This window comes from Taudactylus pleione, unplaced genomic scaffold, assembly GCF_031769625.1.
Source record: "Taudactylus pleione unplaced genomic scaffold, aTauple2 ptg000109l, whole genome shotgun sequence".
Classification (NCBI taxonomy): domain Eukaryota; kingdom Metazoa; phylum Chordata; class Amphibia; order Anura; family Myobatrachidae; genus Taudactylus; species Taudactylus pleione.
Genome location: NW_028284511.1, coordinates 571,367 through 586,168, shown reverse-complemented (window position 1 = coordinate 586,168; position 14,802 = coordinate 571,367).

Here is a 14,802-nt window from a genome sequence, read left to right as displayed (position 1 = left end):
AGGCATTCCCATGGGAACGCCTGCCGTTTGTGGGAGGCCCCACTGACATCACTAGTGATGTCAGTGGAAGCTTCTGACTCTGACAGAGCCAGAAGCTCTCCGGGGCTTACGACAAGTGAGACCCTACCCTAGGGTCTCATCGTAAGCCCCGATGGTCGCGATGGTCTATGACCATCGCGACCAGCACCCTAGCGGTCGTTAGAGCTGTGGGTGTAAACCCACAGCCTAACGACCGAAACAGAGGCGGCCGGTCGGGATGCAAGCGGCCGCCCAGTTTCTGAGCCACCGCTTGCATCCTCCGACTGCCTCTGAATGAGGGCCTAAGTGTGGCCAAATCAACTGTTTGGAACATTCTTAAAAAGAAAGAATGCACCGTAGAGCTCAGCAACACCAAAAGACCCAGAAGACCACGGAAAACAACTGTGGTGGATGACAGAAGAATAATTTCCCTGGTGAAGAAAAACCCCTTCACAACAGTTGGTCAAATCAAGAACACTCTCCAGGAGGTAGGTGTATATGTGTCAAAGTCAACAATCAAGAGAAGACTTCACAAGAGTGAATATAGAGAGTTCACCATAAGATGTAATCCATTGGTGAGCCACAAAAACAGGAAGACCAGATTGCCAAACAACATCTGGAACAACATCCTATGGACAGATGATACAAAGATCAACTTGTACCAGAGTGATGGGAAGAGAAGAGTATGGAGAAGGAAAGGAACTGCTCATGATCCAAAACATACCACCTCATCAGTGAAGGATGGTGGTGGTAGTGTCATGGCGTGGGCATGTATGGCTGCCAATGGAACTGGTACCCTTGTACTTATTGATGATGTGACTGCTGACAAATGCAGCAGAATGAATTCTGAAGTGTTTTGGGCAATATTATATGCTCATATTCAGTCAAATGCTTCAGAACTCATTGGACGGCGCTTCACAGTGCAGATGGACAATGACCCGAAGCATACTGCAAAAGCAACCAAAGAGTTTTTTAAGGCTAAAAAGTGAAATGTTATGCAATGGACAAGTCAATCCCCTGGCCTGAATCCGATTGAGCATGCATTTCACTTGATGAATACAAAACTGAAGGGAAAATGCCCCAAGAACAAGCAGGAACTGAAGACATTTACAGTAGAGGCCTAGCAGAGCATCACCAGGGATGAAACCCAGCGTCTGGTGATGTCTATGCGTTCCAGACTTCAGACTGTAATTGCCTGCAAAGGATTTGCAACAAAGTATTAAAAAGTGAAAGTTAGATTTAGGATTGTTTAGTTTGTCCCATTACTTTTGGCCCCTTAAAAAGTGGGAAGCACATATAGAAACTGTTGTAATTCCTACACCGTTCACCTGATTTGGATGTAATTACCCTCAAATTAAATCTGAAAGTCTGCAGTTAAAGCACATCTTGTTTGTTTCATTTCAAAGCCATTGTGGTGGTGAATAGAGGCCAAAATATGAACATTCTGTCAATGTCCCAATATTTATGTACCTGACTGTATGTCAAGGAAAGCATAAATACTATGTTAATACATAGTATTGAAGAAAAGAACGAGTCCCTTTGGGTGACTATAGAAACAGGGGAGAAAGTGATTCTTCCTATTGAGGTGATCTACAGACCACCAGGTCAGGAAGAGGAACTGGACAATAAACTATTGCAGGACATCACTAAAATGGCATTAAAAGGAGATGTTATAATCATGGGAGATTTTAATCTACCCAACATAAACTGGGAGGTGTCTGTGGCAAGTTCCACTAGAAGTAGGGACATCCTGAATTCATTGCAGGGAGCCTCCCTTCAGCAATTGGTGAGGGAGCCCACTCGGAAAGACCCAATATTAGACTTAATACTTACAAATGGAGACAGAATATCTGATGTAAAAGTGGGTGAAAACCTGGGATCCAGTGATCATCAAGCAGTATGGTTCAGAATAGAGATGAGCGGGTTCAGTTCTCAGAGATCTGAACCCACCTAAACATCGGGGATCCGAGTCAGATCTGAGCCAGCTCAAGTTTTCCCGCCTGGCTTGGATCTGAAAACGAGGCAAAACGTCATCATCCCGCTGTTGGATTCTCGCGGGTTTTGGATTCTATAGAATGTCCCGCGATCGCCGCCATTTTTCATTCCGGCTGTGGAGAGTGCACAGAGAGGGAGCTGGGATTTGTTGCTGATGCTGACCATAGGGGCTGGCTGGCTACTGTTGTCAATATAGGGGCTGGCTGGCTACTGTTGTCCATATAGGGGCTGGCTGGTTACTGTTGTCAATATAAGGGCTGGCTGGCTACTGTTGACCATATAGGGGCTGGCTGTTGTGCTGTGTTGTCCAGGGGGTGCTCTGTCCTACAGGGGTGCTCGTCTTCACCCACCCCCAGTGTGAAAAAAATAATAATTTTTTTGTGTGTGTGTGTGCGTGTTAGCCACACCTGTCACTGTCATCAGCATAGGTGTGCAGGGGTGTTGTGCTGGGGCTGCTGCCCCTCCCAAAAAAATTGTATGTGTGTTAGCCACACCTGTCACTGTCATCGGCAAAGCTGTGCAGGGGTGCCGTGCTGCTGTCTGTCAAGGGCTGCTACCAAAAAATAAATAAAAAAAGTAAAAACCAACAATTTTTTTTCTATGTGTGTTAGCCACACCTGTCACTGTCATCAGCGTAGCTGTGCAGGGGTGCTGTGCTGCTGTCTGTCAAGGGCTGCAGCCAAAAAATAAATAAAAAGTGTAAATACCAACAATTTTTTTTGTGTGCGTGTTAGCCACATCTGTCACTGTCATCGGCGTAGCTGCACAGGAGTGCTGCGCTGCTGTCTGTCAAGGGCTGCAGCCCCCCAAAAAATAAAGAAACCAACAATTTTTTTGTGTGCGTGTTAGCCACACCTGTCACTGTCATCGGCGTAGCTGTGCAGGGGTGCTATGCTGCTGTCTGTCAAGGGCTGCTACCAAAATAAAAATTATATATTTTTTTCTGTGTGGCTGTGTGCATAGTGAGTATGGAGGTGGAGGACAGTCACATGACTGGAGAGCAAGATCCACATACCAGTCTTGTAGCTGCTGGCAGCAGTCATGATGACAATGCAAGGCCGTCAAAGTCATCTTTGAAGGCCAATGTACCAGGGCTTAAGTCAGGCCATAAAGTCAGGCTAAAAAAATCAACTTTTACCCTGTTAAAGCAAAAAAAAATTAAAGCTAAGTCAGCTTTAGAAAAACAAAAAACACAAAGTCACTACACAAAGTGGCAAGGAAAGGATAAGGTCTTGGCCTTTATTATTTATGACTGGTGGTTCTAGTGATGATAATTTAAGCCCCTCTTCTTGTAGGAGAGGTACAAAAAAAATAAAAATTGTTAAGACGAGTAATACATCGGAACCAACTGTGTGCTCTGAAAAATTACAATTCCCCGAGGAGAGTCCAAGTGTGTCCACTGTTGCCATGTGTGAGCCTGACCTTTGTAGTAATACTGTACTTGAAGAGGATCCTCCTTCCACCATTTGTGTGCCTTCTACTGACGTAGAAATCGAGGATGCTTCTGTGGAATTGCACAAGAGAGTATATTTATCTAGTTGGCGATAACAACAAGGATTATGAGGATGTTGATGATGGCGAGGATGTTTGTGTAAAAACTGTAAATCAGGTAACAGTTGTTGCCCATGGTGGGAAAAATTCCATTGTTGGCATGCCTGGGCAAAGGACCAAAAAATCTTCTTCCATTGTGTGGAATTATTTCCACCCAAATCCAGACAACCTTTGCCAAGCCATTTGTAACCATTGCCAAGTAACAGTGAGTAAAGGTAAGGACCATAACCATCTTGGAACCTCCTCCCTGTTACATCACTTGCAGCTCTTTCATCAAATTGGAAAGGGTATTTCAAATTCTAAAACTTTAGGGACAAAAAAGACGAACAACAATCAGTCCAGTGTCACCTAACTGCTCCCTTCTATCTGGATCCAAGCGCCTGCAATCTCCACCACCAACACCTGCATCATTATCAACATCCTCATTCGTGATCGGAAGTAATTTAAATAAACTATTGACTATTAAACAGTCCTTTGATAGAGGAAGTAAGTATAACAGCTGTCACCCAGTTTCACAGCGGATCACTGACGCAATGACGGCTGTGCTAGTGTTAGATGGTGAAATAATAAAAAATGAGGATGATAGTGTGGAGGAAGTGCAAAAGGAGGATGAGGGGAAAATTTGTGTCCTATCTGATGCTAATATGGATGTTGATGATGAGGATGTGGTTTGTGTAAATCAGCCACCAGTGGCAGCAGTTCTTGCTCATGATAAAAAGAAAGCCAGAGGAACCATGTCTTTGGTGTGGAATTATTTTAAACCTAATTATGACAACAGTTGTGAAGGCATCTGTTCCATTTGTAAAGCCAAAGTTAGCAGAGGAAGGAACGTTAACCATCTAGGCACCTCCTCCCTGTTACGTCATTTGCCAGTTCATGCAATTTGTTTAACACAATTATAATAATTTGTACAGTAATAACAAGCAGTCAAGTATCAGCTACCAGCATATTGGACCAGCACATGCAATCTCCACCACTAATTGAGGGTAGTTCTAGTCCTAGGAGTTCAGCCTCGAAAGTGTCAGTCCTAGTCGCTAAAGTGCTTGGTTTGTTAGACTGTGCATGTCCTTTTTAATATCCCACATAAGAGTGGGTGGGAGGGACAATTCCATCTTGCACCTCTTTTCTTTACATTTTGCACAATTTGGGGCATTGCCAACTGACATTATTATAGTTTATTAAACTGCCATCTTAGAAAGATAGAAGGAGGAAAAAACTCTCTTTTTGGGGGCACTCTATATTATGTTAATACTAAATAGATAAATACATAACTTTTATTAGATATACATTAAAAGGGTTTTAGATCAATTTCATCATACACTATTGTGTGCGGTTAATCTTCTGACACATATGTACACACTTAAGTGTCAATATATACAAACAACATCAAAAACATATACACAGACAGATATTAAAATTAAGGAAGCAAGACGAAATATTCCATGAGAAGACAGAGAACTGAGTAAGATAATGATCTTCTAATTAAATTCAGTACTCAATGGTGTGATCACCAGTCAATGTCAGGAGTTCTCTATGTAGGTAAGAGATAGCCTTATAATTCCTAGGTATTATAATGGTGGTTTGATGACCTATCAATATGTCACCAAGGATAATGCCCATTAAATCATACAGAGAGCTGAATAAGATAATGATCTTCAAATTGAATTCAGTACTCAGTGGTATAGTGACCAATCAACATCAGTGGTTCTCTATATAATTAAGAAAAATATGAGATATGGTAAGAACTTACCCTTGTTATCTCTATTTCTACGAAGTCCATAGGGTTCCACAGGATACCTTGGGGTATAGGTGTGACGTCAGTCGCAGGGCACCAAAGAGTTAAGCTTTCAGCCTCCCAGGATGCACTAGGTCCCCTTCCTATACCCCGCCCCCGGGCCAAGGCACCTCAGTTAGTTACCAAGCCATAGGCCGGAGGAGGAGAAGGAAGAGAGAGAACAAAGATCTGGACACATACAAGAATCACATTCTCACCAGAGGGAGACGGAAAACCGGTGACCAGAGCAAAGCCCATCTGCAGCACAGGTGCGACAGGGCGGGAGTCCTGTGGAACCCTATGGACTTCGTAGAAATAGAGATAACAAGGGTAAGTTCTTACCATATCTCATATTTTCTACTTCAGGGTCCATAGGGTATCCACAGGATACCTTGGGGATGTCCCAAAGCAGTATCCTTTAAGGGTGGGGACGCTCCTGTGCAGAAAGGAGAATCCGCCGCCTGAAGGAAGCATCCTGAGAGGCGAAGGTGTCAAACCTGTAATACCTCACGAAGGTATGGACAGAAGACCACGTAGCAGCCTTGCAGATCTGAACTGCCGAGGCACCACGTCGAGCTGCCCACGAAGGACCCACAGACCTAGTGGAATGAGCCTTCAGAGAAGGAGGGACCGGTAGGCCTTCATGAAGATAAGCTTCAGAAATAGCCATACGGATCCAGGCTGCCAAAGTTTGCTTTGAAGCAGGCCAACCCTTTTTACGGAAGCCAAAGAGGACAAACAAAGCGTCCGACTTCCTAAACGAAGAAGTGCGGTCAACATAAGTCCTTAAGGCCCGCACAACATCCAAAGAGGCCTCACCCACGGAAAGACCCGGTGAGTTAAAGGCCGGAACAACTATTTCCTCGTTAATATGAAACTGGGAAACAACTTTGGGAAGAAACTCGGGCCGAGTGCGGAGCACTGCCCTGTTCCCATAAAAAACCAAGAAAGGGGGTCTACAAGAAAGAGCCCCTAACTCAGAAACACGTCTGGCCGAAGCAATGGCCAGAAGGAAAACAGTCTTAGCTGTTAGCCATTTAAGATCCACTGAGCCCAGTGGTTCAAACGGCGGTCCTTGGAGAGCCCTCAGGACCACAGCCAAATCCCAAGGCGCCACAGGTGGAACAAAGGGCGGCTGAATGCGGAGAACACCCTGCATAAAGGTGCGCACATCCGGGATTGTAGCAATCCTACGGTGAAACCAGACAGATAGGGCCGAAACCTGTACCTTCAAAGAAGCAAGGCGAAGCCCATGATCTAGTCCCGCTTGCAGGAAGGCGAGAATCCGAGACAGACGAAACTCCCGCGGTGCATAACCTCTCGGTCGACACCACTGGAAGAACGTATGCCACACGCGATGGTATATCCTCGCGGAAGACGGTTTCCGAGCTCGCAACATGGTACGCACCACAGAGCTGGAAAACCCCCGGGACCTCAGCATGGCCATCTCAACAGCCACGCCATCAAAGACAGCCGAGTCAGGTCCGGGTGAAGGCAAGGACCCTGAGACAGAAGGTCCGGTCGTAGCGGCAACCGCAGAGGAATGTCCACGGACAGACCCTGAAGGTCTGAGAACCAGTGCCGTCTGGGCCACGCGGGAGCTATCAACAGGAGCGTCCCTCCTTCCTGTTTGAATTTCCGGATTACCCGTGGAAGAAGGGAGACCGGAGGGAACAGGTATGCGAACCGGAACGTCCACCGGACGGACAGAGCATCCACCAGAGACGCCCCTTCGTCTCTTGTGCGAGACCCGTACACCGGCAACTTGTTGTTGTGCCGGGACGCCATGAGGTCGATTTCTGGAAGACCCCACCTGTCCACCAGTAGTTGAAAAACGTCCGGGTGCAGGGACCATTCCCCCGGATGAACGTCCTGGCGACTTAGAAAGTCCGCCTCCCAATTGAGCACTCCCGGGATGAAGACCGCTGATATGGCCGGAAGATTGCGCTCCGCCCAAACCAGGATCCGAGAGACCTCTACGAGAGCCGCCCGACTGCGAGTTCCTCCTTGCCTGTTTATGTAGGCCACGGTGGTAGCGTTGTCCGACTGGACCTGCACCGGGCGACCCTGGAGAAACCGCTGTGCCTGCTGGAGAGCATTGAAGACCGCACGGAGTTCCAAGATATTTATTGGAAGCTCCGCTTCTGTCGGCGTCCACCTGCCCTGGAACAAGTGTGGACCCGAAACTGCTCCCCAGCCCCGAAGACTGGCGTCCGTTGTCAACAGGACCCAATTTGGAACCCAGAACGGACGTCCCTTGTTGAGGTGGGTCGTCTGTAACCACCACGTAAGGGACAGGCGAACCTCCTGGGTGAGCACAATCGTCTGGGACTTCAGAGACTGAGTCAGCCCGTTCCACTTGGACAGGATCAGGTGCTGCAGAGGTCTGGAGTGAAACTGGGCGTATTCCACCATGTCGAACACCGACACCATGGAGCCCAGTAACCTCATCGCCGAGTGTAAGGACACCCGGCGGCTGTGCAGACAACTGCGCACCCTTGACTGTAAAGCAGAGATCTTGTCCTCCGTCACGAAGATCCTTTGCTGTCCCGAGTCCAATAAGGCTCCAAGATGCAGAATCCTCCGAGACGGGATTAGAGTGGACTTCTGCCAGTTGATTAGCCAGCCGTGCCGTTGCAGCAGTGCAATGGTCAGGTCCAAGTGGCGTAACAGGAGCTCTGGAGATCCTGCCACCAATAACAGGTCGTCCAAATACGGCAACATGCGGACTCCCTGCAGCCGCAGAGAAGCCGCCATGACCGCCATCACCTTGGTGAAAACACGTGGTGCTGTTGCCAGGCCAAAAGGTAACGCCCGAAACTGGAAGTGGTCGCTGCTGATTGCGAACCTGAGGAACTGTTGATGGCGCCAAAGAATAGGGACATGCAGGTAAGCGTCCTGTATGTCCAATGACACCAAGTAGTCCCCAGGTTCCAGCGCCAGAATGATGGACCGTAGGGTCTCCATCCGAAACTTCGGGACCCGCAAAGACTTGTTGAGTGCTTTGAGGTTGAGAATCGGACGATATGACCCATTGGGTTTCTGTACCAAAAATAGATTTGAATAGAAACCCTGGCCCCTCTGGGAGAATGGAACCGCCACTATAACTCCAGCCTGGAGCATAGTGTGCAATACCTTCCGCAGCTCCGTAGCCTTGTTCCGGTCTGATGGGAGACCCGTGGTGAAGAAGCGAGCCGGGGGTCTGTGCCGGAAGGAGAGGGCGTATCCGTGAGAAACCACCTCCAGAACCCAAGTGTCTGTCGTAGTGGTCGACCAACACTGGGCGAACTGTAGCAGGCGGCCTCCCACCCTGGGATCCCCCAAAGGGAGGCCCGGACCGTCAGGCCGCAGGCTTGTCATCTGGCTTGGGGGCCGGACGTCTGGTACTCCATGCCTGCTTCCGGGGCTTGACCGATTTCTTAGGGCCAGCCTGTCGAGGAAACGACTGTGGTTTGGGCCTGCCCTGGGCCCTAGATGACCGAAAGGACGATGGTCCCGAACCAGAAGGAGCAGCGGCCGACGGGAGACAGGCAGATTTGGCTGCCGCCAGCGTGGCCACAATCTTATCCAGATCCGGACCGAAGAGAACTTCTCCGGTAAACGGCAACGCTTCCAGACCTTTCTTGGAATCTGCGTCCGCCTTCCAGGATCGCAGCCACAAGGTGCGACGAGCAGCTACCGCTGCTGAAGAAATTCTAGATACCAGAGTACTAATGTCTAGAGCCGCCTCGTTGATGTAGGTGGCCGAATCACGGAGATTGCCAATCAACTCCGCCTGATCGGCCGGACAGTCGGATTCAAAAGAAGCCTCTAATGAATCCGCCCAGCGCTCCATCGCTCTGGCAACCCAGCAAATGGCCATAGCCGGCCGTGCTGCCCCCCCTGCAAGGGAATAAGCGGACTTCAGGCAGATTTCTACCTTGCGGTCCGTAGCATCCTTAAGGGAGGACATGGATGGCATCGGCAATGTGGCACTACGGACAAGACGGGTCACGTGAGAATCCACCTGTGGAGGGGATTCCCACTTCGCAAAATAATTATCCGCGAACGGATAAGCCACCGCCAGGCGTCTCTGCGGCTGGTATCTTTTGCCAGGTTGTTTCCACGCCTCCTCTAAATGGTCCACCAACTGACCCGAAAGAGGAAAGACTGTGGCATCGCCCTTCACATCTTTGAAAAAGGCATACTTAGATTTAGCCGCTGGGGGAACTTCGTCCTCAATCACCAAGGCTGTGCGGACCGCCCGAATAAGCCCAGGAATATATACTTTGGACTTAGCATCAGCGTCCTTAGTATGGAGAGGTTCCTGATCGTAAGGATCTAGAATCTCCCCATCATCAGACGTCCCTTCGTCATCCTCATAAGGAGCGGACAGAGACGCCACCGGCCTTTTATGAGACCGCATCACAGACTCCCCTTGCAACACATCCGACAAGTGCTGTACAGAACTCGTCAGGGAGTTAACCCACGCTGGCTCCTGAGAACCCGGGAGCGGGGAAATAGGGAGACTGTGGGGTACCACCAATTGTCGTGGGAACCCCTGCATGGGTGACGACACCACAGACTGCTGGGACAAACCCATCGGAGTAAACGCGGGCTGCGGAGCTAACTGGCCCACTAAAGCTGTTAACGCCTGAGCGAAACAAGCCCAGGGCGGCTCCTGTACCGGTGCTGTAACCGTAATAGGCCGCGCCATGGACAAACACTGCCGGCAAAGGCCCTCCGCGCTACCCTCCCCCTCCGCTAACGGTACTTTGCACGTGGTACACTGTAGCCGGAGGGGAAAATCACTTTCAGACATGATGGCACCACGTATGTGACCTCTCTCACCAATTAAGTATTAAATAGGCGAGAGACCACCCTGCAGCACCGCACCGCAAGGGCTTTAGCAGAAAGAACAGGGACAGTAATAAAGCTGACAGTTTAGATGAAGAAAAGATTACAGGCAGCAGCGCTAGCACAGTCACATACAATGCAGAGAAATAACAATTCCTGCACTAACAGCGCTGATCACTCAACTACACAGACACAGGGCCTGGTAGGACACAGCGCTGCATACACAGACCTGACCACAGCGGAGGAGAGGTATGCGGGGGGACCCAGACCACGATGCTTCCGTCCAGCGCTTCCAGCAGCGTTCACCATGCGTTCTGGAGAAGATGGCCGCCGAGGAGCAGAGAGGAGGCTGGCCTGGGGGAGGAGCGCTGCCACAGGACCAGTCGGCAGCATGCAGAGAGGGCTGTGTGCAGCAGGGGAGGCGCCGGCTGTGAGACAGGGAAGGCGCGCTCCCCTGGCATGCATTTAACCCCTGGGACGCCGCAGCGCTACCGCTCTGCTGCGGTCCGCTGTCCCCGGGGGTAGTGGAAGCGCAGGTTGGTCGCCTGGCTCCACGCTGCAGCCAGTCCCCAGGGAGCCCCCTGCCTGGGGACTTAGGACCATGTGATCAGCGGGGACCCACCGCGGGACCCCGCTGCTTACCTCTGTCCCCCTTGAATCCGGCCATGGTCCGGAGCATCTGGGGTCACCGCTAGCTGTGACCCCAGACGCCCACCAGCATCCCCGGATCAGTACCGGCGTTCTGGTACCGGCGGGGTGTAGGGAAGACAGCATGGACGTCAGGACTGACTGTCCATGCTGTACATCCAGTTGTGCAGCCACAGCTGCATGAAAAATAAGCTTCAGGGGCTCTTCTAGCCCCCACTCCAACAGGTGCACCCGACTCCGGCCGGGCACCAAACTAAACTGAGGTGCCTTGGCCCGGGGGCGGGGTATAGGAGGGGGACCTAGTGCATCCTGGGAGGCTGAAAGCTTAACTCTTTGGTGCCCTGCGACTGACGTCACACCTATACCCCAAGGTATCCTGTGGATACCCTATGGACCCTGAAGTAGAAATTGCCTTGTAATTCCTAGGTATTATTATGGTTATGTAACCTCTTATTATGTCAGCAGATACAGTGCTAATTATATTAACGGTATGAGTTCTGTACTAAACAATCGGTTTAAGCAATTTCAGAATACTCTTAATGATCGTGCTGAGGAGACATCCGTTATCAATCAAAACACTTGTTATATGGCCACATTTGGGAAGAACATGTTGTTCTGTATTCCTTATTAAGTTTCATAATAATCAGAGGTACCGTTTGAAAATACAGCGTGATATAGTAAAGAAATGAAAAATAGACTACTCCCTTCTAGTAGTTATAGAAAAGGCAGCTGCTGTGCATCATCATATATAGAAATAGCGGAGGATGTGTGAGCGTACCTCTAAAAAACCCAGGGGTAGGAATAAGTATAATGAGCATCTACTGTTAGGACCAGTCAGTAAGAAAGAGAACCTGGTATAGTAATAGAGCAGGAACCTACTCTGACTGGATCTTAATGAGAGTGCTCATATAGAATATTATAATACTGTGTTTCTGTTATAGATACTCATACCCTTGTATATGATCGGGGCTGGTGCTGCTGCCGCTCACATGCCTCTGGGCTGTGGTGAATGGTGAGAAGCCCAGTTCCGTATACAGTGGTTGGAAGGAAGAAAATGCCAGTTACACTGTGACTCTACTGGGTGAGCGGCTCTCTGTCTGCCTTGAGGTATTGCAGAGCTGCCCGCTTATACCCAGTGCAAAAGTCATATAGTGTGCGTGGAGAGAATGAGAAAGAAAGTACCTGATTATATACAACAGTGGTGTAGATCGGATGTGACCCGCTGCATGTCAAGCCTGCTTGAGCTCTGCTGACTGATGCCCCGCTCGTGCACAGCGGGACATCATTATATCTAGTTGGCGATAACAACAAGGATTATGAGGATGTTGATGATGGCGAGGATGTTTGTGTAAAAACTGTAAATCAGGCAACAGTTGTTGCCCATGGTGGGAAAAATTCCATTGTTGGCATGCCTGGGCAAAGGACCAAAAAATCTTCTTCCATTGTGTGGAATTATTTCCACCCAAATCCAGACAACCTTTGCCAAGCCATTTGTAACCATTGCCAAGTAACAGTGAGTAAAGGTAAGGACCATAACCATCTTGGAACCTCCTCCCTGTTACATCACTTGCAGCTCTTTCATCAAATTGGAAAGGGTATTTCAAATTCTAAAACTTTAGGGACAAAAAAGACGAACAACAATCAGTCCAGTCTCACCTAACTGCTCCCTTCTATCTGGATCCAAGCGCCTGCAATCTCCACCACCAACACCTGCATCATCATCAACATCCTCATTCGTGATCGGAAGTAATTTAAAAAAACTATTGACTATTAAACAGTCCTTTGATAGAGGAAGTAAGTATAACAGCTGTTACCCAGTTTCACAGCGGATCACTGACGCCATGACGGCTGTGCTAGTGTTAGATGGTGAAATAATAAAAAATGAGGATGATAGTGTGGAGGAAGTGCAAAAGGAGGCTGAGGGGAAAATTTGTGTCCTATCTGATGCTAATATGGATGTTGATGATGAGGATGTGGTTTGTGTAAATCAGCCACCAGTGGCAGCAGTTCTTGCTCATGATAAAAAGAAAGCCAGAGGAACCATGTCTTTGGTGTGGAATTATTTTAAACCTAATTATGACAACAGTTGTGAAGGCATCTGTTCCATTTGTAAAGCCAAAGTTAGCAGAGGAAGGAACGTTAACCATCTAGGCACCTCCTCCCTGTTACGTCATTTGCCAGTTCATGCAATTTGTTTAACACAATTATAATAATTTGTACAGTAATAACAAGCAGTCAAGTATCAGCTACCAGCATATTGGACCAGCACATGCAATCTCCACCACTAATTGAGGGTAGTTCTAGTCCTAGGAGTTCAGCCTCGAAAGTGTCAGTCCTAGTCGCTAAAGTGCTTGGTTTGTTAGACTGTGCATGTCCTTTTTAATATCCCACATAAGAGTGGGTGGGAGGGACAATTCCATCTTGCACCTCTTTTCTTTACATTTTGCACAATTTGGGGCATTGCCAACTGACATTATTATAGTTTATTAAACTGCCATCTTGTCTGCCACTGCTGTGTGGCAATGTTTCATAAATGTCCTATCTTTTTTTAAACTGACGTGCTTTTGTGCCGCTGCTCTGTTGCTTACTTTAGCCAGCCAGCTCACTGCAGCCTTTGGCCTATATGGGTGAAAAATAGTGAAATCAATATTGTGAGCTGTGAGATGTTTAAAAATGCATGGAAATGCCTGAAAATGATTGTTATTAAGGTTAGTAATACTGTAGGAATAAAAATAGGCCCAAATTATGTGGTTTTTGCTGTTTATATAATTTTTTTTAAAAAATACAGATCCGAAACCAAAAATAAAAAAACAAAAACTCCAAGGAAAAAGATCCAAAACCAGATCCAGATCCAAAACCAGGGGAGATCCAGATCCAAAACCAAAACACGGGGGTCAGCGCACATCTCTAGTTCAGAATAAAGACAGATACTGACTCACCCCATACAAAAACAAGGTGTTAGATTTTAGGAAGGCTGATTTTGCAGGGATGGGAAGATGTGTTAGCAAATCTTTGGCAGAGTGGAGAAACTTGAAAGGAACGCAGGAGAGGTGGGAAAATTTTAAAAGTGCAATATCAAAAGGCAACAGACCTTTATATCAAAAGGGTTAGGAAAACCACAAGGAAAAGGAAGCCAGTGTGGTTTGGGAAAGAGGTAGCAAGTATTGTGAAAGCAAAAAATATGGCCTTTAGGAAATACAAGCAGACGCAAAATAATGAAGACAAAGAGGTGTATCTTGTAAAACAGAAGGAGGCTAAGAAAGTAATCAGATGTGCAAAGCCAAAAGCTTAGGAGAAAATGGCACAGTCAGTGGGTAAAGGGGAAAAACTTTTTTTTAGGTATATATAAGCGAAAGGAAAAAAACAAAAGGTGGAATAAAAAGACTAAAGACAGAAAGAGGCAGTCTTGTTGAGATAGACAATGTAATTCAGTAGCTGATCATCTTAATAATTATTTTTGTTCAGTACTCACTACTGAAAGAGAGGGCAAAGGGGCCACAGTTAAGTTTCAGGTGTAATCAAAAAAATGAGGTAGGAACAAGAACATTTACAGAGGAGAGGGTCCTAACAGAACTGTAAAAACTGAAAGTGGATAAATCAATGGGGCCAGATGGGATACATCCAAGGATACTAATAGGGGTATTCAATATGGGTGCGATAACATCGTTTTTTGCGTTAATATCGCACTTTTTAAAATTTTTGCGTTAATATCACTTGTTTTACTTTTACACCCTATTCAATTTCAAAAACGGTGATAACTTTTCACCATTGAATAGGTGTCGAAAAAAAGTGCAACATTGGGGTTTAGTTGTGCAGGCTTAAAAAAATAGTCTGCACCCCTGAGATTGACATTTAAAAAAGAGCTGTGTCAAAAAAAGTTAAAAAAAAAATAGGGACACCCCAAAAAATGAATTAAAAAATTGGGGTGCAAAAAAAAAATGGGAAAAAATTGTTAAACAATAGGCAAATAGGTTCAGGGC